This window comes from Bos mutus, chromosome 4 (genome assembly GCF_027580195.1).
Source record: "Bos mutus isolate GX-2022 chromosome 4, NWIPB_WYAK_1.1, whole genome shotgun sequence".
NCBI lineage: Eukaryota > Metazoa > Chordata > Mammalia > Artiodactyla > Bovidae > Bos > Bos mutus.
In genome coordinates, this window is record NC_091620.1 from 98,817,151 (window position 1) to 98,844,699 (window position 27,549).

General features: G+C 38.2%; 1 protein-coding gene across 1 annotated transcript in view; it reads left to right on the top strand.

Annotated features, from left to right (window-relative positions):
• THSD7A (thrombospondin type 1 domain containing 7A) overlaps positions 1–27,549 on the top strand; it is a 479,501-nt gene that overhangs the window by 258,281 nt on the left and 193,671 nt on the right. The gene's annotated exons all lie outside the window — the stretch shown is intronic.

Here is a 27,549-nt window from a genome sequence, read left to right on the forward strand (position 1 = left end):
ACATTATGGCAGATATTAACTATGGTGAATGGTAGTCTAAATGATGGTTGTAAAAATAATTAATAAAGTTCCATCTTTAGTTCATTCTGGTTTGTTGACAAGCCTCTCTTTAAATTTTGACTTCAGATTCTGAGTCAGAATTTAGAAAGAGTAATCAATTATCAAAATAGAATAAACATGTGTCTTATAAGGATACATATAGGATGCAAATATGTGTTCCAAAGCCCAAATTTCTTTTCTTCGTATAAGAATAAGTAAAACCTGTATGTTAAAAAAGAAACTTTGTTTTGCTGTTTTATAATGATGTTGAAAAAATAAATTAATTATGGTATTCAGAGAAAATTCACTTTGAATTTAAAAGAAATAGAATAAAACTACAGGAAAAGATCTTTAACCCAAAGGCATAACTTAAAAAAAAAAAAAAAAAACCTTTGATTAAATGCTTTGATTTGGTAGACATATCTTAGAATTTTTTTGGTCTAAATCTCAGTTTGGGGACCAAATGTGATAAGTGTACAAAAGAATAAGTGAGTCCAAGATGGCCAAGACTAAAAGTACATATTGTTAAATATTAATATTAGTCTAAAATTCTGATCATCATTGGACTGAGCCTCTTAAGAGCCTCTTAACATTTTACTACCTGAGGGACTGCAGGACTTGTAGCACTAATACATTCAGCACATATTGATTAGTTGCCAGAAGAGTTCCAAAAATTGTCTATGGTGATGAGGACAGAAATATCAATAACAAATTTCATGTCAGGAAAATGTTCATGGTCATCATGAGGGCACACAGACCAATAGTCATAATGCAGTATGAAAGTGAAAGTGTTAGTCGCTCGGTTGTGTCTGACTCTTTGCAACCCCATGAACTGTAGCCTGCCAGGCCCCTCTGCTCATGGGATTTTCCAGGCAAGAATACTGGAGTGGGTTGCCAGTTCCTTCTCCAGGGAATCTTCCCCACCCAGGGTTCAAACCCAAGTCTCCTGCATTGCAGGCAGGTTCTTTACCATCTGAGCCACTATAATTGAGTTTTAGAATAGCTGTAGTGAGAAAATAGAGGAACCTTCATAAACAATGTGGAATTTGAGCTGAGTTATGATGCATATACTCCATATAGTTAAGCAGGTCAGGCATGCAAGAGGGAGTTTATTCTAAGCAGAAGGAACAGCATGTATTAAAGGTAAAAAGAAAAAAAAAAAGAACGGAATAAAAAAATATTCAGAGAAGGAATATGACCAAGAAGAATCAGAAAAACAAGGAAAGAACCAAGAGAAAAAGACATTTCATAAAACAAAAGAAGAGAGAGCTCTTTTGCCTCCCAAAAAGGAGTGGTTAGTAATTCTTGGGAAATAAGGACTAAAGTTTTGCATTTGCAGCTTGCAGAATTTAATTGTTTTGTATCCACTGGCTTTACACAGCATGTTAACTCATTTAGTAATCTAGCCTAGGGATACCTTTTACTACTAATATGTCTTGTGATTTTAAGGAAGTAGCATAAAACATGTAATGTTAGTACATTAATATTTTCTTAGTCACTTTAATGGCTACATTTTTAATGCCCTTTGGTGAATTTATTATGGCAGTCCTTTCAGAGTAGTATAATTTCATTGCTAGAAGTAGATCAGATTTTAGTTTCTGAATGTCAGTTATATCCTGTAGGTTATTACTTTCAAAAGATCCTTCAGAATTTTGAATTGTAATTGGACACTTTTAAAAATTATTTTGTCATAGAGTTCCCTGACTACTGCTGTCAAGGCACTGCAGAGCAATAAAAATAAAAGTCACAGGAAAAAAAGATAAGACACAAAGAATATTATTATTAAGATGTATCTGTTGGACTAATGCAAACACCAAAGCAGAGATTCATAGATATGGAAGTAGTCAATTCACCTAAAATTAATATTCAATCTTGTAAGTATATAACATAAATAACTTAAGAATCTGTGTCCTTTCATGTCAAATATCAATAATATTAATAAGCCTCTTATAGTCTTTGCAAAAACAGTTGTTCTTACTAAAAGTTGCAGTTATTTTTTCCTCAGAACTTAGACTATGTGAGTTCTCCCTGCTGCTGCTGCTGCTAAGTCGCTTCAGTCGTGTCCGACTCTGTGCGACCCCATAGACGGCAGCCCACCAGGCTCCCCTGTCCCTGGGATTCTTCAGGCAAGAACACTGGAGTGGGTTGCCATTTCCTTCTCCAATGCATGAAAGTGAAAAGTGAAAGTGAAGTTGCTCAGTCATGTCTGACTCTTAGCGACCCCATGGACTGCAGCCCACCAGGCTCCTCCGTCCATGGAATTTTCCAGGCAAGAGTACTGGAGTGGGGTGCCATTGTTGTCTCCAATGTGAATTCTCCCTCAGATCAGATCAGTTCAGTCGCTCAGTCATGTCCAGCTCTTTGCGACCCCATGAATCCCAGCACACCAGGCCTCCCTGTCCATCACCAACTCCCGGAGTTCACTCAGACTCACGTCCATCGAGTCAGTGATGCCATCCAGCCATCTCATCCTCTGTCGTCCCCTTCTCCTCTTGCCCCCAATCCCTCCCAGCATCAGAGTCTTTTCCAATGAGTCAACTCTTCGCATGAGGTGGCCAAAGTACTGGAGTTTCAGCTTTAGCATCATTCCTTCCAAAGAAATCCCAGGGCTGATCTCCTTCAGAATGGACTGGTTGGATCCCCTTGCAGTCCCTAGTAGTACTCAATTTTCCCCAGTAGGAAACTTGTTAGATATACCAGCATTCCAAGGGTAACACATGTGAATACTATAGATATGCGTCAATGGAGAACAATTAGACTGTGGGCTGTGAAGATTGTTCACAGTCTTATCTTTTTCAATAAATACGAAAGAATGAAAGCTTACTTTATTAAAACAGGGAAACCTCTCAGAATTACTTGTTTATTCAGTCCTAACAAGAAGGTACTGATCTCAAGAAATCCTGACTGTTTAACCATGAAAAGCCTATCCTAAAAGCAATTCATATTGCACTTAATTTGAAGAACAAGGATTGCACTGGTGTTTTTGTAGATTCTCTCTCTGTGTTCTATAAATGTCTTCTCACATATAACCAAACTATTAAAAATACTTTAACTCGAAATACTTTAGCCTCAATGTGAAATTTCTTTATACAGAAATACTGAAAACAAGTTATATGACATCAACTTCCTTTGTTATCTCGGTATATCATGTTACATAGAAGATTGATAATGATCACCATAGCGCAAAAGCCAGATCACTTTAAATTACTTTATTCTTTGATGTATTTTCTGCTATTAACTGACTCATACCACACAAGGCCATAATTCTTTCCCTTGGAGCTAATATATTTAATTTTCAGGAAGTTGAAATATTTATTATTAAAGTACTCACAAAGTATAAAGTATGATATTCAAAACTTGGTATGAGTTTAATTATCAGGATAGTTATTAAGTTGGTAATGGCATCTACAGACAATAGGAAAAATGTGTCTACTTGATACTGGAGAATGTCCACATTTTATTCATGGAACTCTCTCAGTTCTAAAAGAATATTGAGGTGATCAAAATTTCCATTATCACTTATTTAGAAGAAAGACTTGACAGGTCTCTGCTGAGAAGAGTCAGTAGTAAAATCTTTGACAGTTTCTATGAGTTGGCTGTTCAGAATTCCAGTAGTCTTGAAAAATGTCCAACTTGTCCTGGCATGAAATCTATCCTCAAAATATGACAGGAAGAGGCCTTGCCCATGAGAAGGTTATCAGTGTAACTCCTAGAAAGCTGATGGAAGTGTTACTGATCATTAGATGCATAATATGAATTGACTCTTATAAGAGTTCATAGAGAAATGAAAGTAGATTCTAGCTATAATAACTCAAGACATCCTTCCAGTTGATACAGAATGAACATGTTTTCAAATGAGGGAAGCCAAAGCTATTAGTTATAAAGCACCATAAAGCTTACTGTGATTTATATCATAAAAAATTTTAGAGCATGCTTTTATGCAAAACATACCAAATAATCCACACTTATATCTGCATAAGGTCTGTGAGATTTGTGGTTATTAAGAAAGACAGTCTGGATAATAAGCCTGTATGACGACACTGAATGAGACAAACCAGCAGAAAGGTTTGGAGGATCAATGGAAAGATGGATTGAGGGCAGGATGATTGTACTATGAATGGGTAGACAGAGGATGAATAAAGAGCTCATGTTTTCACATGTTTTGCCCCCAAAAATGTGAATAAAATAGTCACCATCCCTATGAAGTACAAATTATTTATAATTGTAGTCTTCTTACTGTAGTTGCCACAGACTACCCTGCTTCAGTCAACACTGTTTTGGAGGGGGAAATGACTATGCTTATATATATGCTGCTCTTTCCCTGTTATTTCAGAAACTAAATATCAGAGTACATTGAAGCCTAGTGCTGCACCTTCCCTGTCCATCACTTTGGAAATAACAGGTGGATGAGGCTGTTTTACATAACATTTCAATCATAAATGTGTGTCAAGAGTCTCTATACCTTCCCTGATATAATTCTTAAACCCTCTAAAAGGTTTAGAATTATAGGTTTAGGAAAGATAGTAGTTTAGTTTTACTTTCTGTTGTCCTTGAAATAGACTTAAAGCTGGGGCTTCCCTGGTAGCTCAGATGGTAAAGAATCAGCCTGCAACTCAGGAGACCCTGGTTCGATTCCTTAGTCAGGAAGATCCCCTGGAGAAGGGATAGGCTATACACTCTAGTATTCTTGGGCTTCCCTGGTGGCTCAGGTGGTGAAGAATCCACCTGCAATGCAGGAGACCGGGTTTGATCCCTGGGTTGGGATGATCCCCCAGAGAAGGGCATGGCAACCCACTCCAGTATTCTTGCCTGGAGAATCCCCATGGACAGAGGAGCCTGGTGGGCTACAGTTTGTGGGGTCCCAAAGAGTTGGACATGACTGAGTGACTAAACACATATGAAATAGAAATGATTTTTTGTCTCTTGGCTTTCTATAACATCATCATATAGATATAAGTATTGTAGAAAACATAAAAGGATTTTTGAATTTACTAACTTTATAATGTCTCAGATATCATAATTATATAAACGTGTGAAGTTTGGTTATGAACACTGTTGTTGTAGTAAATCCATGAACGTGTGAACAGTTTTCATAATTTATCTTTTTTTTTTAAACATACCACTTTGTGCTCTACTAATCCTCATATAGTAAATGAAGAAGGAAGGAAGTCACATAACTGTTGTGTCTGAGAAACACACCCTACCTACACTGATACAGTGGGATGTAAAAAGCACTGCGATATAGAATAATTAAAACATAAGAAATCCCTGCAGGAATCAGGCCTTCCTCAGAAATTGGTCCTCTGGATATTTTGTGAAAGAGAAGGGATGTTTCCCTACTCCCCTACAGAAATTTCTTTGTGATCAGTAGATTACAAAACGGAAAGTGAGATGCAAGAGGTTTCAGCCACTGGGATGGAAGTTAATCAAAACTTACATGCTGGGAATTATATTAAGCTGGTCAGTGGTCTACACTGGGAGTAACTTAGAATTTTTAGTATAGGAAGAGCTTACTAATGATGTGTCAGGGAAATTCAACCAAAAAGGTAATCAAATAAAAATATAAGGAGACAGCTAGGAAGTCATCCGATCATGAAAACAATGCTTATAATACCTTTGACTTAGTCGATGTTTAATAAACATTTGTTGTTTGACATGTTTACTCTCCCCTTTGTTAAAGTGGTGCAATTTTTAAAATTTGTCTGAAAATTGTCTCTTTAATGCTTCAGTTGCAATTAAACATTGTCTCTTTCAGGTGGGAACTCTAGTCACACACATCATCCTTCACCCCTGAAGAATTACTATTCATACCTCCGACTCTAAATACAGGAAACATGATGTAGTTGTTAGATCAAGTGATGAGAATAAAAATTTATGCATTTTGTGTAGGTGGGCCCCTCATTTAAAAGACTATTTTTATTTGTCTGTTTTTTTCTCTTTTCTAATTATATAGATAGCTTAAAAATCTTTTGAATATTCATACTAAGGCTACCTTCATGAGAATCCCAGACAGATAATCAGGAAATATGGTTTTCATTTCTGTTTGGCCTTATATCCTGATGCGCATTGCTTATTTACCTAAAAATATTTAATGACATTTATGCTGTGTTTAAGCAATATGGTAGAGTAGCTGAAAATCATATTTTTTTTAAAGATTTATTGATTGATTGAGTTTTCTCTGTGCTGGGTCTTCATTGCTGTATGTGGGCTTTCTCTAGTTCCAGTAAGCAGTCTTCTCATTGCAGTGGCTTCTCTTGTTGCAGAGCACAGGCTTCAGGCATGCAGGCTTCAGTAATTGCAACATGTAGACTCAGGAATTGTGGCTCACTGGCTCTAAAGTGCTAGCTTAGCAGTTTTGGTGCACAGGCCTAGTTGCCATGTGGCATGTGGGATCTTCCCGGAGCAGGGATCAAACCCGTGTCACCTGCATTGGCAAGCAGAGGATTCTTAACCACTGGACCACCAGGGAAGGCCTGAAAAACATACTTTAAAAAATACTTGGACATTCAGGATGCAATAGTTTTTAAAATACTTTTAAGAGCAGAACTGAGGTCTTGATAAACTAAATGATTTCCCAATAATGAAAGCTGAGTGGATACCTTCTGTGATTGCCCTTGGGAGGGGATGGTATGGGAGATGGGTTTGCATTATGGGGACTTGGGAGAGTGGAACCAGTAAGGGGCATGACATTAACTTGTGCTCAGAGAAAGAGAGCATAAGCAGAAATACTGCATTACTTCATCAAACTCAAAGGGTTATAGGATCCATGAGTGAGCAGAAAAATTCAACATACTTATAGCCGGAGATAAAAAAGAAGTAGATCAGCTTTAGCCTTGAATCAGGGCAAAAACAAACCTTCCTAAACATTCCAGCTATGGCCTGCACTCATATGAGTTTAAGTCTCAAATTTATGGTACTTCCATAAATCCTGAGACCACAAAGCTGAAAATTAAAGTAAGAAATGGCATCAGACAATTGTATCACCAAAGTGCCTGACATAGCAAAAGTAAAAAGTCTAAAGAGAGAGACATTTTAACCTAAGCTGCAGGATTTTCCTGGATAAATGATGCCACTCAAAATTGTGAGGTACATGAGGAAAAATAATTCATTGTAAACAGGATTTAAAATGCCTAACAGTAAAATTGACTTGCAAGTTTGGAAATATTTTAAAAAGCAGATACAGACTATAAAATACATATGTTAAAACTTATTTAAGATGTAAAGGAAAATTAGAACATTAAATATAATGAGGCACAATTAAAAATACCAGATTTTTTAAAAGAAAAGAAACAGAAGTTCTAGGACTAAAAAGTACTTTAACTGGAAATAAACAAATGGATAGATTACACATATTGAGATAAATGATTATCAGTACATTAAAGACAAATGTAAGCAGATTATCCAAAATGCAACATTGAAAATAGAAATTGAAAATTAAAAAAAGGATAACAGTCATACAGAATTAAACAAGAAGATTCAGAGTAAGAGAATCAAGAGAAAAGACGAGAGAATTATTTAGAATTGATGAAAGACAAGAACGTACAGAATCAAGAAAGTTTGCTAGCAAGATAAGAATATTTGTATAAATTATATACAGTATAGTGAGTTTTCAGCTAATGAACTCCAAAGACATATTAAAAGGAATAGAGAGAAGGAAAAAATTAATTGCAAAATAATTAACAAATTAACAGTGACGTTCTCAACAGCTACAAGAAATCAAAATAATATATTCAAAGTTATAACCTTTGTCGGAGTCAAAGGTTATTCTAGAAAATCATTTTGTTTTCATTATTATGATGCCAGTCAAATGTATTGTATGTGTTTTACTGTGATCAAACTTAAGACTGTGGATTACTCAGTCCAGGCAGGTACCACTGGTGAAAAGTGTATAAACACACAGATTCATACATTGTACTTCCCAGGCAATAATGCCATCTTTATATAAAAAGTGCAGATGAAATTTTTATTTTATCAGGAAATAACATGAGATTTAAATTATACATACGTATGTGCAATGTTAACACTATCCAGAAGATTGAATGGCTGGATTGTTTAAATGACATTTGATAGAACATTTTGTTGGGTAATCAAAATTCCCAGAATTTTCTCCAGAATTTTTAGAGTAAAGGATAAGCTTCACAAACATAAAACTCAATACAAATTATATTGCTAACTTGATATTGTTCAAAGGCATGAAAATTATAACAAATTTTTAAAACTGAAGGAAACATCTGAATATTCGTGAGTATCTCAAACCTATCTCCCTTTGTATCATTCTCATTTTTTTTCCTAGTTTCTTAATGGTAAAGGTGAGTGACACTAGCTTGATTACCTAGACAAAAGTAATCATGACAAAGGAATTATTACCCAGAAAAAGTAACAAAATTCATTATGTATGTTGGTGTCTTTGACAAAGTTTGGTGTCTGACAAAGTCATAGATGGTACACTGTTAAATATGTGAGTTATATTGAGCTAATAAGGATAGAACATTCTGGATAATAATGTTATGACACAAAAAGGTATTAATGTGCTAGACACATTGAAACTTTCCCAACTTATAAAGTCCAATGAAATACTTAAATACCTATACTTAAGACCCAAACACTCATGCTAATAGGAAGTTAATACCATAATGGTGATGATGATATGAAAACAAGGTGTTGATTGTGTTTATTAAGGGTCACAAAAGAGTCAGACATAACTTAATCACTAACAACATTAAGACACTATGTTAATTATTTGGTTTCTGTGATGACTAAATGTTTAATGTGGGGAAGGAACAGTTGGCATCAATTGTTTAATATTATTTTCTTTGCATTAAAGTAGACTTGTTTATAATGTTGGGTTAGTTTCAGGTGTGCAACAAGGTGATTCAGTTTTTCGTATTCTTTTCTATTATAGCTTATTATGAGATATGGAATATAGTTCCCTGTAATATACAGTAGGATTTGTTGTTACCTATTTTTAAATTTTTATTGGAATATAGTTGATTTACAATGTTATGTTAGTTTCATGTGTAAACTGGATCAGTTACACATATACATATGTCCACATTTTTTAGATTTTTTCCTCATACAGGCTTCCCTGATAGCTCAGTTGGTAAAGAATCCACCTGTAATGCAGGAGATCCCAGTTCAATTCCTAGGTCGGGAAGATCAGCTGGAGAAGGGATAGGCTACCTTCTCCAGCATTCTTGGGCTTCCCTTGTGGCTCAGCTGGTAAAGAATCTACCTGCAATGTGAGAGACCTGGGTTTGATCCCTGGGTTGGAAAGATCCCCTGGAGAAGGGAACAACTACCCACTCCAGTATTCTGGCATAGAGAATTCCATGGATTGTATAGTCCATGGGGTCACAAAGAGTCGGACATGACTGAGGGACTTTCACTTTCACTTTTCTTTTTCCTCATACAGATCATTGCAGAATATTGAATAGAGTTCCCTGTGCTATATACTAAGTGCTTATTAGTTATCTATTTTATATACAGTAGTGTGTATTTGTTAATCCTAATCTCCCAGTTTATCCTCCGTTTTTCCCCCTGGTAGCCATAAATTTGTTTCTGTATTGTGACTCTGTTTCTGTTTTGTAAATAAATTCACTTGTATCATTTTTTAAGGTTTCATATATAAGTGATACAGTATGGTATTTGTCTTTCTCTGACTCACTTTACTCAATATGACAATCTCTAAATCCATCCATGTGGCTGCAGGTGGCATTATTTTGGTTTTTTATGGCTGAGTAATATTCCATTGTATTATGGAATCTTCTTTATCCACTCCTCTGTCGATGGACATTTAGGTTGCTTCCATGTCTTGGCTCTTGTAAATAGTACTGCTATGAACTTTGGGGTGCATGTATTTTTTTGAATTATGGTTTTCTTCAGATGCATGACCAGGAGTAGGATTGCTGGATCATATAGTAGTTATATATTTAGTTCTTTAAGAAACCTCTATACTGTTCTCCATAGTGGCTGTACCAATGTTACATTCCCACCAACAATGTAGGAGGGTTCCCTTTTCTCTACAGCCTCTTCAGCACTTATTGTTTATATATTTTTTGATGACGGCCATTCTGACTGGTGTGAGGTGATACCTTATTGTAGTTTTGATTTGCATTTCTCTAACAATTAATGATGTTGAGCATCTTTTTATGTGTTGGCCATCTCTATGTCTTTTATGGAGAAATGTCTATTTAGGTTTCCTGCCCATTTTTTGATTGGGTTGTTTGTTTTGTTTTTTGCTCTTTTAAAATTTAATTTATTCATTTTAATTAGAGCCTAATTACTTTACAATATTGTGGTGGTTTTTGCCATACATTGACATGAATCATCCATGGGTGTACATGTGTCCCCCATCCCAAACCCCCCTCCCACCTCGCTCCCCAACCCATCCCTCTGGGTTGTCCCAGTACACTGGCTTTGAGTCCTCTGTTTCATGAATCACACTTGGACTGGTGATCTATTTCACATATGGTAATATACATGTTTCAGTTGAGCTGTTTGTGTATTTTGAAGATTAATCGGTTGTCAGTCACTTTGTTTGCAAGTTATATATAGTAGTTTGTATCTGTTCATCTCAAACTCCTAATTTATCCCTTCCCCTCTTCCAGTTTTGTAATCATAGATTTGTTTTCTACATTTGTGAGTTCGTTTTTCTTTGGTAAATAAGTTCAGTTGTATCGTATGTTTTTAGTTTCCACATATAAATAATATCACATGATGTGTGTCTTTCTCTGTCTGACTTACTTCCATGTTGCTTCAAATGATATCTTTTTCCCTTGTCTTTTTATGGCTCAGTAATATTCCATTCTATGTGTATATACCACATCTTCTTTATCCTTTCCTCTGTTGATGGATATTTAGATTGCTTCCATGTCTTGGCTATTGTAAATAGTGTTGGTGTGAATATTGGGGTGCATGCATCTTTTAAAATTAGAGTTTTATCAGGGCATATGCCCAAGTGTGGGATTGCTGGATCACATGGTAATTCTATTTTAGTTTTTTAAGGAACCTCCACACTGTTCTCTATAGTGGCTGCACTAATTTACATTCACATCAACAATGTAGGATGGTTCCTTTTTCTCTACACCCTCTCCAACATTTATTTGTAGACTTTTTGATGATGGCCTTTACAACCAGTGTGAGGTGGTATCTCATTATAGTTTTGATTTGCAGTTCTTTAACAATTAATGATACTGAGCATCTTTTCATGTCAGAAAAGATGCTTATGTCACGTGTTTCATGTCACACTACTCAGAAGAGTGTTGTATTAGTTGCTCAAGTTGTGTCTGACTCTGTGACCCCATGGACTGTAGCCCACCAGACTTCTCTGTCCGTGGGATTTTTCCAAGCAAGAATACTGGAGTGGGTTAACATTTCCTTCTCCAGGGGATCTTCCCAACCCAAGGATCAAACTGGGTCTCCTGCATTGCAAGCAGACTCTTTAGCATCTGAACCACCAGAGAAGCTTGTGTCAGAGGGTTATTGTTAAACTCATTCTGTGTCTGTTCTCCCAAGTGTTACTTTTCTGAACATCAATCACAGTCTGATTAATGAAGTGCTACAATTTGGGTACCTCACTTGGTATTTCTTCACTCACTGAATACATACTTATTGAGCAACTGTTTACGTTGCACCATTGATTTAGATGTTGAAGATAAAATGTTTTAAAAAGCAGACTTGATCGCTGCCATCAGTATTTAAGGCTTCAAGTAGCCTTGTGAAAAGTGAAAGTGAAGTCGCTCAGTCGTGTCCGACTCTTCACGACCACTCCAGTGTTCTTGCCTGGAGAATCCTAGGGATTGTGGAGCCTGGTGGGCTGCCATCTATGGGGTTGCACAGAGTCGGACACGACTGAAGCGACTTAGCAGCAGCAGCAGCAGTAGCCTTGTATTTAAGGCCTGTTTACTGGAGGTTCAGAGTTGCCCCTTCAAAAGGCTGACATGGAGAGGCTTCTACACATTGGAGAGCCAGTTTGGTGCTCTTTAGTTAAAATATGAAAATGCACTATATAAACGTGGTCCATGTTTAACAAAGAACCTTTACCCTTATCCATTGGGTATATTATTTTTCTGGAAATCACATGTTTTCAAAATGTGACTTAAGAATCACCTGTATGCTTTAAGAAAATGCAAAAAATCCCTGGGTATTATCCACTGGGATTATGATTCTGTAGGTCTGAAATGGATGCAAAATCTCTTTTTGATAAGCACCATGATGATTATAATCAGGGAATGATTTTACCATATATCTCATGATGGTCCTTTTCAAAGGCCCTTTCCAAAGCCTTCGGAGAGACTGGAATAGAGAAAGGGAAATCCCTCTTGTTTTTTTTTTTTTTTTTTTGAGGCCAAAAATGTACATAATTTATGCATTTTTAAAAAAGCAAAATTGCAAATACATAATCTCTAAGCTCTCTATCATGCTTTCAGAAGGGTCTTGTGTATGTGAAGGCCCCTGACCTTAAGCTCTATGAGTTTTTTTTTTTTTTTTTTTTTTTTTATTTTTTTAAATTTTATTTTATTTTTAAACTTTACAATATTGTATTGGTTTTGCCAAATATCGAAATGAATCCGCCACAGGTATACATGTGTTCCCCATTCTGAACCCTCCTCCCTCCTCCCTCCCCATACCATCCCTCTGGATCGTCCCAGTGTGCCAGCCCCAAGCATCCAGTATCGTGCTTCGAACCTGGACTGGCGACTCGTTTCGTACATTATATTATACATGTTTCAATGTCATTCTCCCAAATCTTCCCACCCTCTCCCTCTCCCACAGAGTCCATAAGACTGTTCTATACATCAGTGTCTCTTTTGCTGTCTCGTATACAGGGTTATCGGAGAAGGCAATGGCACCCCACTCCAGTACTCTTGCCTGGAAAATCCCATGGACGGAAGAGCCTGGAAGGCTGCAGTCCATGGGGTTGCTGAGGGTTGGACACGACTGAGCGACTTCACTTTCACTTTTCACTTTTATGCATTGGAGAAGGAAACGGCAACCCACTCCAGTGTTCTTGCCTGGAGAATCCCAGGGACGGGGGAGCCTGCTGGGCTGCCGTCTATGGGATCGCACAGAGTCGGACACGACTGAAGCGACTTAGCAGCAGTAGCAGCAGCATACAGGGTTATTGTTACCATCTTTCTAAATTCCATATATATGTGTTAGTATCCTGTATTGGTGTTTTTCTTTCTGGCTTACTTCACTCTTAATGAATCTGTTCTAAATTCTAACACAAGATTTTTTTGTTCTCTGCCAAAGAGGATCAGTATATTAGGATGAGAAACAGAAATACAGGCATGTGAGTCCTGAAAACAGGTTCCCCAGAGCTCTGGATGTAAAACTGGGGAGAATGGAGTGACTGGGAGAAGTCACTCTGTGTCTTCAGAAGTGAAGATATTGGTCTTATTTATTTTCATTGAGCCCTAGTTTTAGGTCCCTGAGCTGCTGATCTGTAGAAGACCATGATACGTTGCTAGGAGTTAAGTTAGGAAATTGGAGGGGAAGAACACTACACTGAGATGCTGTTTCATCTTACTTTATACCTGTAACCCAAGATGGGAAGAAGCCAGAGCTGTTAGTAAAAGACCTTCCATTAATGAAAGAAAAAGGGTGTATAAAATGTCACAGAACCTGACGCTATCGAGTGACTGTGCTGTGCGTGCTTTTTGTAAGCCTTAAGCACTTATTTCATCGAGTCAGTTGTAGGTGAGTGATAGCACCAGAAGGAATTTTGAAATGAGTACTCAGGGACCTGCACTGGCGAATGAATAGAGTGTTTTTCTTTTTTTTTCTGAGGCACGCTCCTGCCATCTAAGAATGTAAAAGAAATGGTTTGTGGCGGGCTGTTCCCTGCCTTGCTGATGATTGCTCAATAGGGAGTAGCTACTCTCACCAGTGTTAACAGAGGAGTACAAACTACATTGTGGAACTCATTAATATTTATTCCTGCTAAAAGCAATGGGCAATAAAAAGGGAAATAAACCGGGGAGAATAGCAATGGGAAAAGGAAGCCATGACAACAGATTCATCTTGAAAAGCTTCACCATTTATTGCACACAAAAAAATACACTTGAAATACAAGAATCCATATTATTAGTTCAGAACCCACTCAAAACGCCTCTTATGGGTCAACTAACATTATGAGAAAAATTGTATGTTGAACACAATTTAAGAATTTAAAATAGCCGTCCATACTCTTGTAATTATGTGATTTTGAGTTATCATTTTACACAAAACTACATTTTCTCAGCATCAGAGTCAATGCTCCTGTCTGTAGACAAGAACTTCCTCTAAGCCAAGGATCCGCTGTCTGTTGCAGCAGAGACCAGTGACATTCCTCTTCCTTTTCTCATGCTGCTCCTGTATTATCTGACTTGAAATAGCCATTGTCACAACTATCCAAATATCTGCTGTTTCAAAACATCTTTGTTGTACTGTTAAGATTTCAGTGATCTTCCTTCATCCAAAGCCTATGCCTTTCTTATACTACATTACACAAGTTCCCATTTGATTACACAGAATTCTATGCTTTAATAATTGTGTCATGAGTATTATGCCAACTCCCCAAGATTGTAAGCTTAGAAGGAGGGAATGGCGTTTTTCCCCTCCTAAATTTTAGTTTATCCAACATTCTTACCAGAAGTCTGGGTGGTTTGATAACTGCGTCGTTTAGAAATATCTGTAAGAAAGATTAAAAAGCCCTTCAATGAAAGGATGTTGACTTCCTAGACATCTAATTTATAGTGTTTCATTTTGGACTAATATTTATGTCTCACTAACTTCATTTTTTTCTTCCTTTGTTTTCCTTTCCTTTGCAAAGGCTTAATGAGATAACATATGTAGAGCACATCCTAGCATAAGGCCTTGTGCTTATTATATGCCAAATGAGTATTAACTGCTTTTGTTTATGTGTTTACTTTTCTGCTTAAATTGAGAAAAAGGAAGGAATTTTTTTAAATGATAGTTTTACTCTAAGCATTTTGCATGTAATAAAGGCTTAATTGTATCCTGGCCTTGCTAGTTGAGAAACAACACAGAGAATGTATAATTCATGGAGTCTGTTTTCAGTATGTCTCAAAATCCTTTCATACGCTTACATTATAAATGAAATTGCTCCTTTCTTGGAAAAATAGTCTTCCTTTGTATTATTTCAGAGTAAAAAGAAATAGAACTATTTTACTTCTGTATTTATAGGAGACAGAATAATTACCGCTTCCCTTACTTTGTGACGCTGAATCCTTGAGAAGTTTAAGCAGCACTCTGTTGCTTAAAGGAGTCTGATGGAGATACTTGCAATAATCCTGGGATTGTGTGGTTGCTCTGAAAGCACATTTACCTCATTGCTCAGCCTATCCCACACTGGTTCGTCTGCCCTTTATGGCACACAGGATTCCTGAGCATCTAAAATCATATTTGTTAGGCCTTGGTGTTGCTCAGTGACTCAGTAGTGTCTGTTTGTTTGTGACCCAATGGACTGCAGCACACTGGGCTTCTGCATCTTTCACTATCTCCTGGAGTTTGCTGAAATCCATGTCCATTGAGTTGACGATGCCATCCAACCATCTCTTTCTCTGTCACTCCCTTCTTCTCTTGCCTTCCATCTTTCCCAGCATCACGGTCTTTTCCAAGGAGTCCACTGTTCGCATCAGGTGGCAAAAGTATTGGAGCTTCAGCATCAGCTCTTCAAGTGAATATTCAGGGTTGATTTCATTTAGGGTTAACTAGTTTGATCTCCTTGTTGTCCGAGGGACTCTCAAGAGTCTTCTTCAGCACCACAGTTCGCAAGAATCAATTTTTCAGCGCTCAGCCTTCTTTATGGTCCAATTCTCAAATCTGTACACGACTACTGGAAAAACCATACCTTTGACTATATGGACCTTTGTTGGCAAAGTGATGCCTGCTTTTTAATATGCTGTGTAGCTTTGTCATAGCTTTTTTTCCAAGGACCAAGCGTCTTTTAATTTCATGGCTGCTGTCACCATCTACAGTGATTTTGGAGCCCCCCAAAATAAAGTCTGTCACTATTTTCATTTTTTCCCTATTTATTTGCCATGAAGTGATGGGACTGGATGCCTTGATCTTAGTGTTTTGAATGTTGAATTTTAAGCCAGCTTTTTCACTCTCCTTTTCACTCACCTTCATGAAGAGGCTCTTTAGTTCCTCTTTGCTTTCTGCCTTAAGGGTGGTGTCATCTGCATATCTGAGGTTATTGATATTTAGGCTTTAGGCCTGGGAGACCTTAACTTTTTTTGTCAAAATAATGTTAATAAATACATGCGAAAAATCACAAAAAAGGCTTTCTATTTTATATGTCCTCAGCTAGGTCTGGTTAGAAAGGCTTTGGTCAATTAAGTTCCTACTGCATTAGGAATTTCCAGAAGTATTTTGAGACTAAAAAGTCAGGTTTTCACTAAGAAAGCTATTGATCCATTTCTCACTGTCTTTCAAAAATTCATAGCAGAAGGACTAAGCAAGAAACTAACATGTTGTAATAGTGTTTTACCATTAATGCATGACTACATTTTCACAGACATGCCAAGACAGTAAGTGACAAAAAACAGACTCAGGCCAGTTTTCTGATTCCAAGTCTAAATTCTGTCTAGTCCACCTCTGCCCTGTGAATTTGCTTCAGAATAAAAAAAACTGGGTACAGCAGCTACCCACAACCTTACCAAAATCATCGAAACTAGCTGTAGTGTACTAAATGATCTGTCCTCAGAAATATCACAAACTGATGATATTTCTGTTGAAAAAATAAACAAAAATGGTCCTTGTAACAGAAAATTGAAAACAAAATTAAGGATAATTTAATTGCCCTTTAAGATTCAACACCATTAAGAGATTGATTCCTCAATATGGTTCTATGAGAGGTCTACATGTAGTCTTGCCCACATCAAGTCTTGAAGTCTTGTCAGGCTCTTGATATTTGAACCAATATTGTGTTGAATCATATGAAATTGTTAGTTTTGTAGGTCAAGAGCTGTTGATTAGTGGCAGTTTCCTGTATGTCATCTGAAAAGGTACCTTTACTGTATTATGTCAAGTCACCTAGTGTCTATAGGTTTTCCACTGTATCAAGCCTGCAGCGAGTGGCCATGAGTTGTAGTCGTGGTTTCCACGTGAACAATATATGTTTGTGCTGTGTGCAGTGTGCTTTAGAGAGGGTAATGATTGTCTTCTGTAAAATTATGTAAATTTCCCCGTAGTAGATATTATTTATGGGAAGATAACTTATATTGATGGCTTGACAGTGACTTGAATTTTTCAAGCAACTTTCATTCTATGTGCAGTTAGCAATCTGCATTCAATTATGTGATTTTTAATACTTATCTGTGCCCCATTTTGTTTTATGTAAGCATATAAAATAAAGGGTGATACTGTCATTTTAAGAATAAATGGGTGAAGAATGTGGGACAAAGGAAAAATACCAGTAGAAAGCGATTATCAACTCGATGAATATAATAATATACAAAATGTGTGCCATAAGATCCTAGAAATTTCTTGAAGTGGGACTAATAGTTTTAGCTCTAAGCTTGTAGGAGCCAAGCAATGAGGAATACTATGTTAATTACGAAATTCATAGCATCCATTAGATAGTAGAAACCAGTTGTAAAGGAAAAGCACAATTTCTGGTTTTAAGAGAAAGAAAATTCACCAGTAGGCCTTAATAAAGAGGACACTGCAAGGATACTGCTTTACAGCCTCATTAACATCTTTAGTATCAGCACCACAATGAATTTTATAAGGAAGCTTTTTCTTTAAGCGGTTTTCCTCAATGTAGGCCACTCGCGTAAATATGAAAGTGTAACTCAGAAAAGGCAAATCAGTGGGGATTAATGTGATATGGTACAGATTTATAGGTCTCTGCTAAACAGGATAACCCAGGGATAGAGTTCAGAGTATCTATGAATGGATGTGGAGCTATTCCCTCAGGCAGCCCTCCTCAGAGCGTTGATAGATGTTGAGAGACAGAGAGTTTCCTTACAACCCCTGACACAGGGATCTGGAGCACTGTTGTTCTGAGTTCTGTTTAGTTGCACTTAAATGCAGAGACACATATTCCAGCCATCATCTAGGTGAGAAGAGGATTAGCATCCTTAAAAGAAAATCGAAAGGCTTGACAAAGACATAAGCTTGAATAAAATATGATCCCACTTTGAACAGTGAGAAAAGTTCAGCCCTAACTAGATGTAGGACAAGGAACAACTTTAGACACAGAAAAAGGAATGTCAAAGGTCCTTAAATCTATTCCAGCACACACCCATGATAAAAATCTGGACACAGGTTCAAGGGAGACCGAGCTTCAACATTAATGCCATGTCTTGGAAGAAGCAGTTTCATTTTTTGGTGTCTTCTTCAAGATAAAATGGGAATACCAGACCACCTGACCTGCCTCTTGAGAAATTTGTATGCAAGTCAGGAAGCAACAGTTAAAACTGGACACGGGACAACAGACTGGTTCCAAATAGGAAAAGGAGTTTGTCAAGGCTGTATATTGTCACCCTGCTTATTTAACTTATATGCAGAGTACATCATGAGAAACGCTGGACTGGAAGAAACACAAGCTGGAATCAGGATTGCCGGGAGAAATATCAATAACCTCAGATATGCAGATGACACCACCCTTATGGCAGAAAGTGAAGAGGAACTACAAAGCCTCTTGATGAAAGTGAAAGTGGAGAGTGGAAAAGTTGGCTTAAAGCTCAACATTCAGAAAACGAAGATCATGGCATCCGGTCCCATAACTTCATGGGAAATAGATGGGGAAACAGTGGAAACAGTGTCAGACTTTATTTTGGGGGGCTCCAAAATCACTGCAGATGGTGACTGAAGCCATGAAATTAAAAGACGCTTACTCCTTGGAAGGAAAGTTATGACCAACCTAGATAGCATATTCAAAAGCAGAGACATTACTTTGCCAACAAAGGTCCGTCTAGTCAAGGCTATGGTTTTTCCTGTGGTCATGTATGGATGTGAGAGTTGGACTGTGAAGCAGGCTGAGCACCGAAGAATTGATGCTTTTGAACTGTGGTGTTGGAGAAGACTCTTGAGAGTCCCTTGGACTGCAAGGAGATCCAACCAGTCCATTCTGAAGGAGATCAGCCCTGGGATTTCTTTGGAAGGAATGATGCTCAAGCTGAAACTCCAGTCCTTTGGCCACCTCATGTGAAGAGTTGACTCATTGGAAAAGACTCTGATGCTGGGAGGGATTGAGGGCAAGAGGAGAAGGGGACGTCAGAGGATGAGATGGCTGGATGGCATCAGACTCGATGGATGTGAGTCTCAGTGAACTCCGGGAGTTGGTGTTGGACAGGGAGGCCTGGCGTGCTGCGATTCAGGGGTCGCAAAGAGTCGGACACGACTGAGCGACTGATTTGATGTGATCAAGATAAAATTATTTACAAATGTAAATCTGTAGACGTAAATAAGTTAATTTGAAGTAATTAATGTTAACAATGAGGAGGATTGAAAAGGCAATAGACACTATATGTGAGATGCTGTTCTGTTTTACAATTAGTGGCTCATTGGGCCTTCACCAAAAGCCTAAGAAGTACCATTGTTATATAATACTGAGGTACAGAAAAATTAAATATTTTTACCAAGGCATATATAGCTAGTAAATATAATAACCTGGATAGTGAATCAAAAAGCCTGCTTTCTGAGCCTGTGCTCTTAACCAGTATGCCATAGAGTTAGGGTTTTTAATTATAAGACAATTTGATACTGGGAAAAATTTAAACTCCCCTCTTAAATGACATTTGTTTTAAAATATATTGTTCAGTCGCCCCATCATGTCTGACTATTCGCAACCCTATGAACTGTAGCACGCCGGGCCTCCCTGTCCTTCACCATCTCCCAGAGCTTACCAAGTTCATGTCCATTGCATTGGTTTCTTTTAAATTAGGTCTCAGAGCCAATGGTTTATAAGGTTATTCCTGTTTAATAGCATAAAAACTGTATATATGAAAATGCTTATGCTTCTATTACTATGTCAGGAAATTAGTCATTCTTTCATTTATTCAACCAATATTTTCTGAGTGCCTTCTATGTCTCGGTAATATTCTAAATGGTGAAAACAGAGAAGTAAACACAGAAAAAATACTTGCTGTGAATTTTAAGAGATGGGTTGAAAGCAAAGAGATAAAATAAACAAGCAATCATCAGATAGCAGTAAGTACTATGCAGAGGATCAAAGTAGGGGGATGTGAGACAGAATGATGGTGCAGTGATATTTTTTTGAATCTTTAGGGTATTGTTTGGCTTCCCAAATTTGTATATCTAGCCTAAAATTCTCATCTGAGAAATAAAAATTATATAATGACCTATCTGTTTGACATCTCCAGTCAGAACACTCAGGTATATTTGTCTCCCTTCCATACATTCTTATAATGGCAGAATAAATGAAAGTTTTAAAATAATATTAGAGTACAATATTAGAGGACTGTGAAGAAGGCTGAGTGCCGAAGAATTGATGCTTTTGAACTGTGGTGTTGGAGAAGACTCTTGAGAGTCCCTTGGACTGCAAGGAGATCCAACCAGTCCATTCTGAAGGAGATCAGCCCTGGGATTTCTTTGGAAGGAATGATGCTCAAGCTGAAACTCCAGTCCTTTGGCCACCTCATGTGAAGAGTTGACTCATTGGAAAAGACTCTGATGCTGGGAGGGATTGGGGGCAGGAGGAAAAGGGGCCGACAGAGGATGAGATGGCTGGATGGCATCAGACTCGATGGACGTGAGTCTGAGTGAACTCCGGGAGTTGATGATGGACAGGGAGGCCTGGCATGCTTTGATTCATGGGGTCGCAAAGAGTCAGACACGACTGAGCAACTGAACTGAACTGAGAGTACAGTATACTTGAATAGTGCAAGTTTCATTATCTACTTGGTACACATGTCAAAATAAATCCTTTTAAGCTACTTAGGGGTGAAAAAATCACTATCAGAATAGGCAACACATAATAGTTTAGCAAATATTTACTGAGTAAATCAATAAATGGACTTAATAAATGACCCCCAAGGGTTGATATATATGATTTCTAATAATCATTATTTTGCAAAATTTCTTCTTCTGATAGCTAAAGAGATGAAAGTTCTAAGATATGCATATTTAGAAATATATTTATAAAATCCTTGTAAGTAAATATTTTAAATCATCAGAAAATCAAGCATATTGTTAGGCTTCAGCTTCCAATTATAATTAAGTAACCCTCTCAATAAGAATAATTGTAAAATTGAACAAAATTACAAAGCAGCTGGTTTTAGGTATTAAACAGCAAGCAGCAGAAAATTGTGGTCATAAGTGTGAGGTGATCAATCACCTCAGTCTTCTACTTTAGACTGTTTCCTAACACAGAGTAGAAAAAATGAAGACAAGCATAGCTTCAGGTCTTGCTAAAATAAGAAGTCAGAAATCTGAGTTCCAGGATGCTAAAATGACTAGAAATTTCAGTGCAGCAAACAGAGAAAAAGCAGCTGCACTGAGGGGAGTGGGACAGAGTCCAGGAGTCTATGTGGGATACTCCATGGAGCCTTGACCAGGACACTGTGCTGACTGAGACTCTGTAAAGTCTAGCAGAGATCCTGGCCTACAAGGCTGATAGAACAGATAGTGCAGTACTAGGAGATGTCACGGAGAAGGCAGTGGCACCCACTCCAGTACTCTTGCCTGGAAAATCCCATGGGCGGAGGAGCCTGGTAGGCTGCAGTCCATGGAGTCGCTAGGAGTCGGACATGACTGAGCGACTTCACTTTCACTTTTCACTTTCATGCATTGGAAAAGGAAATGGCAACCCACTCCAGTGTTCTTGCCTGGAGGATCGCAGGGACGGGGAGCTTCATGGGCTGCCGTCTATGCGGTCGCACAGAGTCGGACACGACTGAAGCCACTTAGCAACAGCAGCAGCAGGAGATGTCAAAGTTCCAGCCCTGGAAGGATGAGAATACTCACTGAACACCTCAGCCCTCATGGCTTAGGAGTAGGACCATACTGTCACAACCAAATTCAAATCTGAACCAGACAAGCCTGAATCCAAATGAAATCAAGTTTGAGAAGATCAAAAGGATCTACTGGCAATTTAACTGTTTAACAGAAAAAAAATCATAAAGGAAGATGATGCAGTTCAGATTTCCTGCAACATAGTATTCACAGTCTAGAAAGTGTGATAAACCATTACTCCAGGGAATTTCCTGGCAGTCCTGTGGTTAGTGTTAGTTGCTCAATTGTGTCCAGCTCTTTGCGACCCTATGGACTGTAGCTTGCCAAGCTCCTCTGTCCATGGAATTCTCCAGATAAGAATAGACTGAGTCAAGCCCTGTTTATGGAACTAAATCCTGTAAGGCATATGTGGTGCAGCCAAAAGAATTAGTAATAATAAGTTACTCTATGTACAAAATTAAAGAGATCTGTTATCAAGAAAAAAGTCAATAGAAGTATATCTGAGAAGACCCAGATATTACAGTTAGCAGACAAGGACTTTAGGGAACTTATTACTGTACATATTTTCAAAGGTTTAAAGGAGAAGATTATCTTGGAGAGTCAACAGCTGGGAGTATAAAGGGAAAGTTAGACATCTATAAGACTATGGAAATTCAAAAATGTAACAGGTCTGCAATTTAAAAAATACATTCAGTGTGCTTAACTCTTAGTGCTACCAAAAGAAGGATTAAGTGATCTTGAAAATAGATTGATGGAAATTGTTGAATCTGAGTAGGAGAAAGGGTTATTGATCTTGAAGACAGATCGATAGAAATGATCAGATCTGAAGAACAGAGAGAGAAAGAGGTGGGGGTGGGGGAAGTGAAGAGAGACTCAATAATTGGTGAAGTCATGCTGCTGCTAAGTCACTTCAGTCATGTCCGACTCTGTGCGACCCCATAGACGGCAGCCCACCAGGTTCCCCCGACCCTGAGATTCTCCAGGCAAGAACACTGGAGTGGGTTGCCATTTCCTTCTCCAATGCATGAAAGTGAAAGGTGAAAGTGAAGTCGCTCAGTCATGTCTGACCCTTAGCATGGACTGCAGCCCACCAGGCTCCTCCGTCCATGGGATTTTCCAGGCAAGAGTACTGGTAAAGTCATATCCAAGTATTAATGATACTATAGGAAAGAGAGAGAGTGATCTGATAAGAAAGATATTTGATGAAATAAAGGCCAAAATATTCTCAAATTTGTTGAAAAAGAAACCATCAACTTTCATATCTAATAAGCTCAGCAAACCCCAAACAGGATAAATATAAAGACAACGATGGCAACAACAACATATTAAACTCAAATTTCTGGACACTGAAGATAAAGAGAAAAGTCTCAAAGCACTGAGAGGAAAAGCCACATGATATATACATGTGAATAAAGATAACAAAGGATTGAAATCTCATCAGAGACAAGCAATGTTTCTGCTAGGGGAAAAAAAAACAGTTGCCAACTTAGACCTTGGGAATTGAGTAAGTGCCTTCAGGGCCCAGTGTTCTCCCTTCCCCAGAATAACATCCTAATTTACTTTGGCGGAACAGCTAAGGAATCTGAGGGGCCTCCATCCTTTCTTTAGTTTCAGAGGCCTTCATCTGGCAGAGTCAAAACCCAGAGTCCTGAGGAAAGGACCAGCTTTTCTTTTCATATCTATGGTTTCTCAGGTTTATTTGGTGCCAGCTGATCATTGTGAGTCTTTACAAAATGAACATGGCTGTCCAGCTTAAATCCTGCTGAGCTAATTGGCAAACTCCTCTAACCTGAGGATAGAGCTGAGAAATACCACAGTCAGGAGGATTCTTTGATGAATTCATCAAGACTGGAGACAGAAATCATCTTGACAGGACACAGGAACCAAGCAAAATACATATGAGGCAGGATCCCGAGTTTTGGATCCTCTTCTAAATATCTTCTCAAGAGCCCTTTTCAGGTTGTATACCACCTGGTCCTTCATCAAGATGGAGCCAGAAGCTTAAAGCCTCTCTCCACCTCCATGTCTGTAGTCTCTCCTTTCTTGGGCTGTAATGCTGACATTTTCTTTTTTCCTCATGTTCAGGGGTTTCTTGAGTCAGGTTTGAACGTGAAAGTCCCTCAGTTGTGTCCAACTCTTTGCGACCCCATGGACTGTAGGCCACGGAATTCTCCAGGCCCAAGTACTGGAGTGGGTAGCGATTCCCTTCTCCAGGGGATCTTCCCAACCAGGTCCTCCTGCATTGCAGGTGGATTCTTTACCATCTAAGCCACCAGGCTAGCCCTGAGTCAGGTCTAGTGGCTTTTAAAACAAGTAGCTCTTCATGTAAACTTTGAATGATGTGTAATGTTAAAAACCAAGACCATTCCATCTTTTTGAGCTATACTTTAAAACACTCAGAGACGCTTTGGGGGTTAATCAGGAGGAGGTCAGCAGAGTAAAAGGAGAATTCCTCACCCATATACCTGTACATTCATTGCTGAAGGTTCTCTCATTTTTGCTTTCAGATTAAAAAAAAAAATCTGAACTATCTGAGAACAGGGAATTTAAAAATAATAGGAGAAATTAGGAGTAAAGTCTTTAAATTACAAAAAAGATTTAGAGAAAAAGTAATAAAGTAAAAATATGATATGCAAAATACCATTAAAATAAAAAATGAAAATGAAAAAGATATAAGATTTTGATTATTACAATAGGCTGGAAGTCAAGAGGAACATAAATATGAGAAAAAGCTGAGATTAAAGAGTTAAAAATCTGTGAGATAAAATATAAGGGAACTTCATTAATAATTAATAAAAGTTCAGTTAAAATTGATTGATGATTTGATTGTAAGACCTGACACCATTAAATGCCAAGAAGAAAACATAAGGGGTAAGGTCCTGACATTGGCCTTGGCAATGATTTTTAGATTTGACACTAAAAGCAAATGCAATGAAAGCAAAAATAAACAGTGATGTAGTGGAGCTACATCAAACTAACAAGCTTCTACTCAGCAAAAGAAAGCATCAACAAAACGGAAAGGCAAGCTGAGGAAAGGGAGAAAATATTTACAAAGCACGTATGTGATAAGGGATTAATAACCAAAATATACAAGTCAATCAGCTTTAGAGATCTCTCACTTTCTCCCACAGTTTTACTCATTTTCCCTAAAATGATTTTGAGTTAGTCACTAAGTCTGTCCCACTCTTTGCGACCCCCTGGACTGTAGCACATCAGGCTCCTCCAGGCAAGAATACTGGAGTGGGTTGCCATTTCCTTCTCCAAAATGATTTTATCAGCACACATAAGTGAGTCAAGGAGATCACCAGTATCAAAGCTCCAGAAACATTTCCTAATGAGCTTTGAAATCTATAATGGCAGATGTTTTCGAATCTCCAATTTAATTTTCCAAGCAGTTTTATTTTAAAAAATATAGTATAAACTCAGGAAAAGTATTCAAACTCAGTTCACATGCTACCCTAAATTAAAATGTGGACTTAGGCTTATAAGAATTTTATTCAAGAAGAAATACATCACTGATAAGAAAAAGTATACCCTTGAAGAAATGGTTCTTAATATTCTTATGGCCAAAGACAACAGCAAGCAGTTCTTTACCAGAGTGTGCACATCTCTGTTCTGGAAATTTAATGAAACTTTCTGAAAGATAAGTATTTACTGCTACAGAGATTTGACATCTTACGCTTAGCTTCAGCTCCAGTCCTGTGTAGCTATGTTTCTCAAAAGGTAGTCTGAGCATTACTTGCATCAGAATCAACTGAAGTGCTTGTTATAAATCCATATTCTGAGCTTTTTCTTAGGTTTCAGTCCAAATACAGTGCCCACAGATTTCTGGACACAGCACCCAGAAGTCTGCATCTTTAAAACAAGTTCTCTCCTCACTCCAGCCTTCCAATAATTGTTGCATGCACTGAAAATTGAGAAGGCTCTGTTGTAAGGTTAAGCATGGATCCTGAAAAACCATGATTCTACTCCCCAGACCCAGAAATTACTAACTTGGCATGTTCCAAAAAGTTCTAATGCAACATAATGACGTTTTCCAACAAGCGATGTTGTGACTCAGTCACCTTTGATCTTTTCTTTGCTATTTTAGAAACACATGCTAGAGTTTAATGCTAGAAACTTTAGAACTTTTTTTTTTCAAGCCTTAGCATGGACTTCACATATCTTACCATGAATGGGCTGAACATTAGCAGCTCTCATGTGAGAGCCTAATATAGCTCATGTTATAGCCTATAGGAGTAATCTAGACATCTTGGAAACTTTGTTTAAATGTCAAACCCAGCAATTTCATCTAGACGTGCCAACTCAGCTGGCAGCTGCAGGAATGAGTGAACTAAATGGCGTGAAGCTTAACAGGTCAGGAGTAGACATACAGAGAGGAGGAACTGGGATTCCTGTCAATTGGAATGTTGTATGGAGCATAGGACCCTGATCTTCTGAAAGGCATTGTGAGGAAAAAAAGAAAACCAAAACTCATCACAGTCTGAAAGGTAGAGAACAATGAGAAATGGTGCAGTGACAACCAGAAGTTCGGTATTAGTTGCTTGGACCAAAATCTTTGGTGTCACTCTTGATTTCTCTCTTTCTCACCATCAGGTCCTTGGGAAATTCTTCCAGCTCTACCTTCATTATTTATCTGACCACTTCATGTCCACTATCACCTCTGGTCTGAAGCACTGTCTTCTTTTGCCTTTACTGTTAGAATAGCATACTAACAGGTGTCACCATGTCCCCTGTCCCCCCACAATCCATTCTTGGCACAGCAGCAAAGCAGTCATTTAAAATCGTAGTCAGGCTGTGTCCCTCCTCCACTCAAAGCCCTGCCTCTGCTGTGGCTCACTCCAAGTAAAATCCGTCTCCTTCCCCTGCCCCTTGTCTCTGACCCCACTTCCCATGCCTCTGTCTCCTGGTCCTTTTTCTCCAGTTCCTTGAGCCTCCTCTGTAGTTCCTGGACCACACCTTCTGCCAGGAATGTTCTTCCCCCAGACAAGTGCTTGGCAAACTCCATCCCCTCCCTCAGCCTTGTCTTAAATGTCTCTTTCTCAAAGAGGCTAGATGTGATCGCCCTACTTTAAATTGCCCACCTCTCCCCATCACACTCCCGGACCCCTTCCTCTGCTCTTTCTTCTTGGCTCTTTTTGCCTTATACCATGCTATGCCAGTTAGTAGTTGATTAAGCTTCTTGTTACTTTTAGATTTCTCCACTCCTTCAGTGAAAATTCCCACTGCAAGAAAGCTGGCACCTTTATCTGCTTTGTTCTCTCCTAAATCCTGAGCATCCTTGTGTCCCAGTATGTGCCTGGTACGTATAGGTGTTGAGTCAACATTCGCTGAGTGACTTACTTAAGTAAATATTCACAAACACTGGCCCTGACCAAGTAAGTGTAAGGGCAAATGTAGAGATAATTACAAAGGATTAAGTGGAGAAAATTAATTAGAAGAAGAATCAGATCTGAGATATGCAAAAATAACTAGATGGGTCAGAAAATCTGAGAGGGCATGGATCCAATAGACTCATTATGACAATAGCTTATTTGTAGGTGGTAAGTAGTTTTGAGGTTAGAGGTCAAGGCTGCCCAT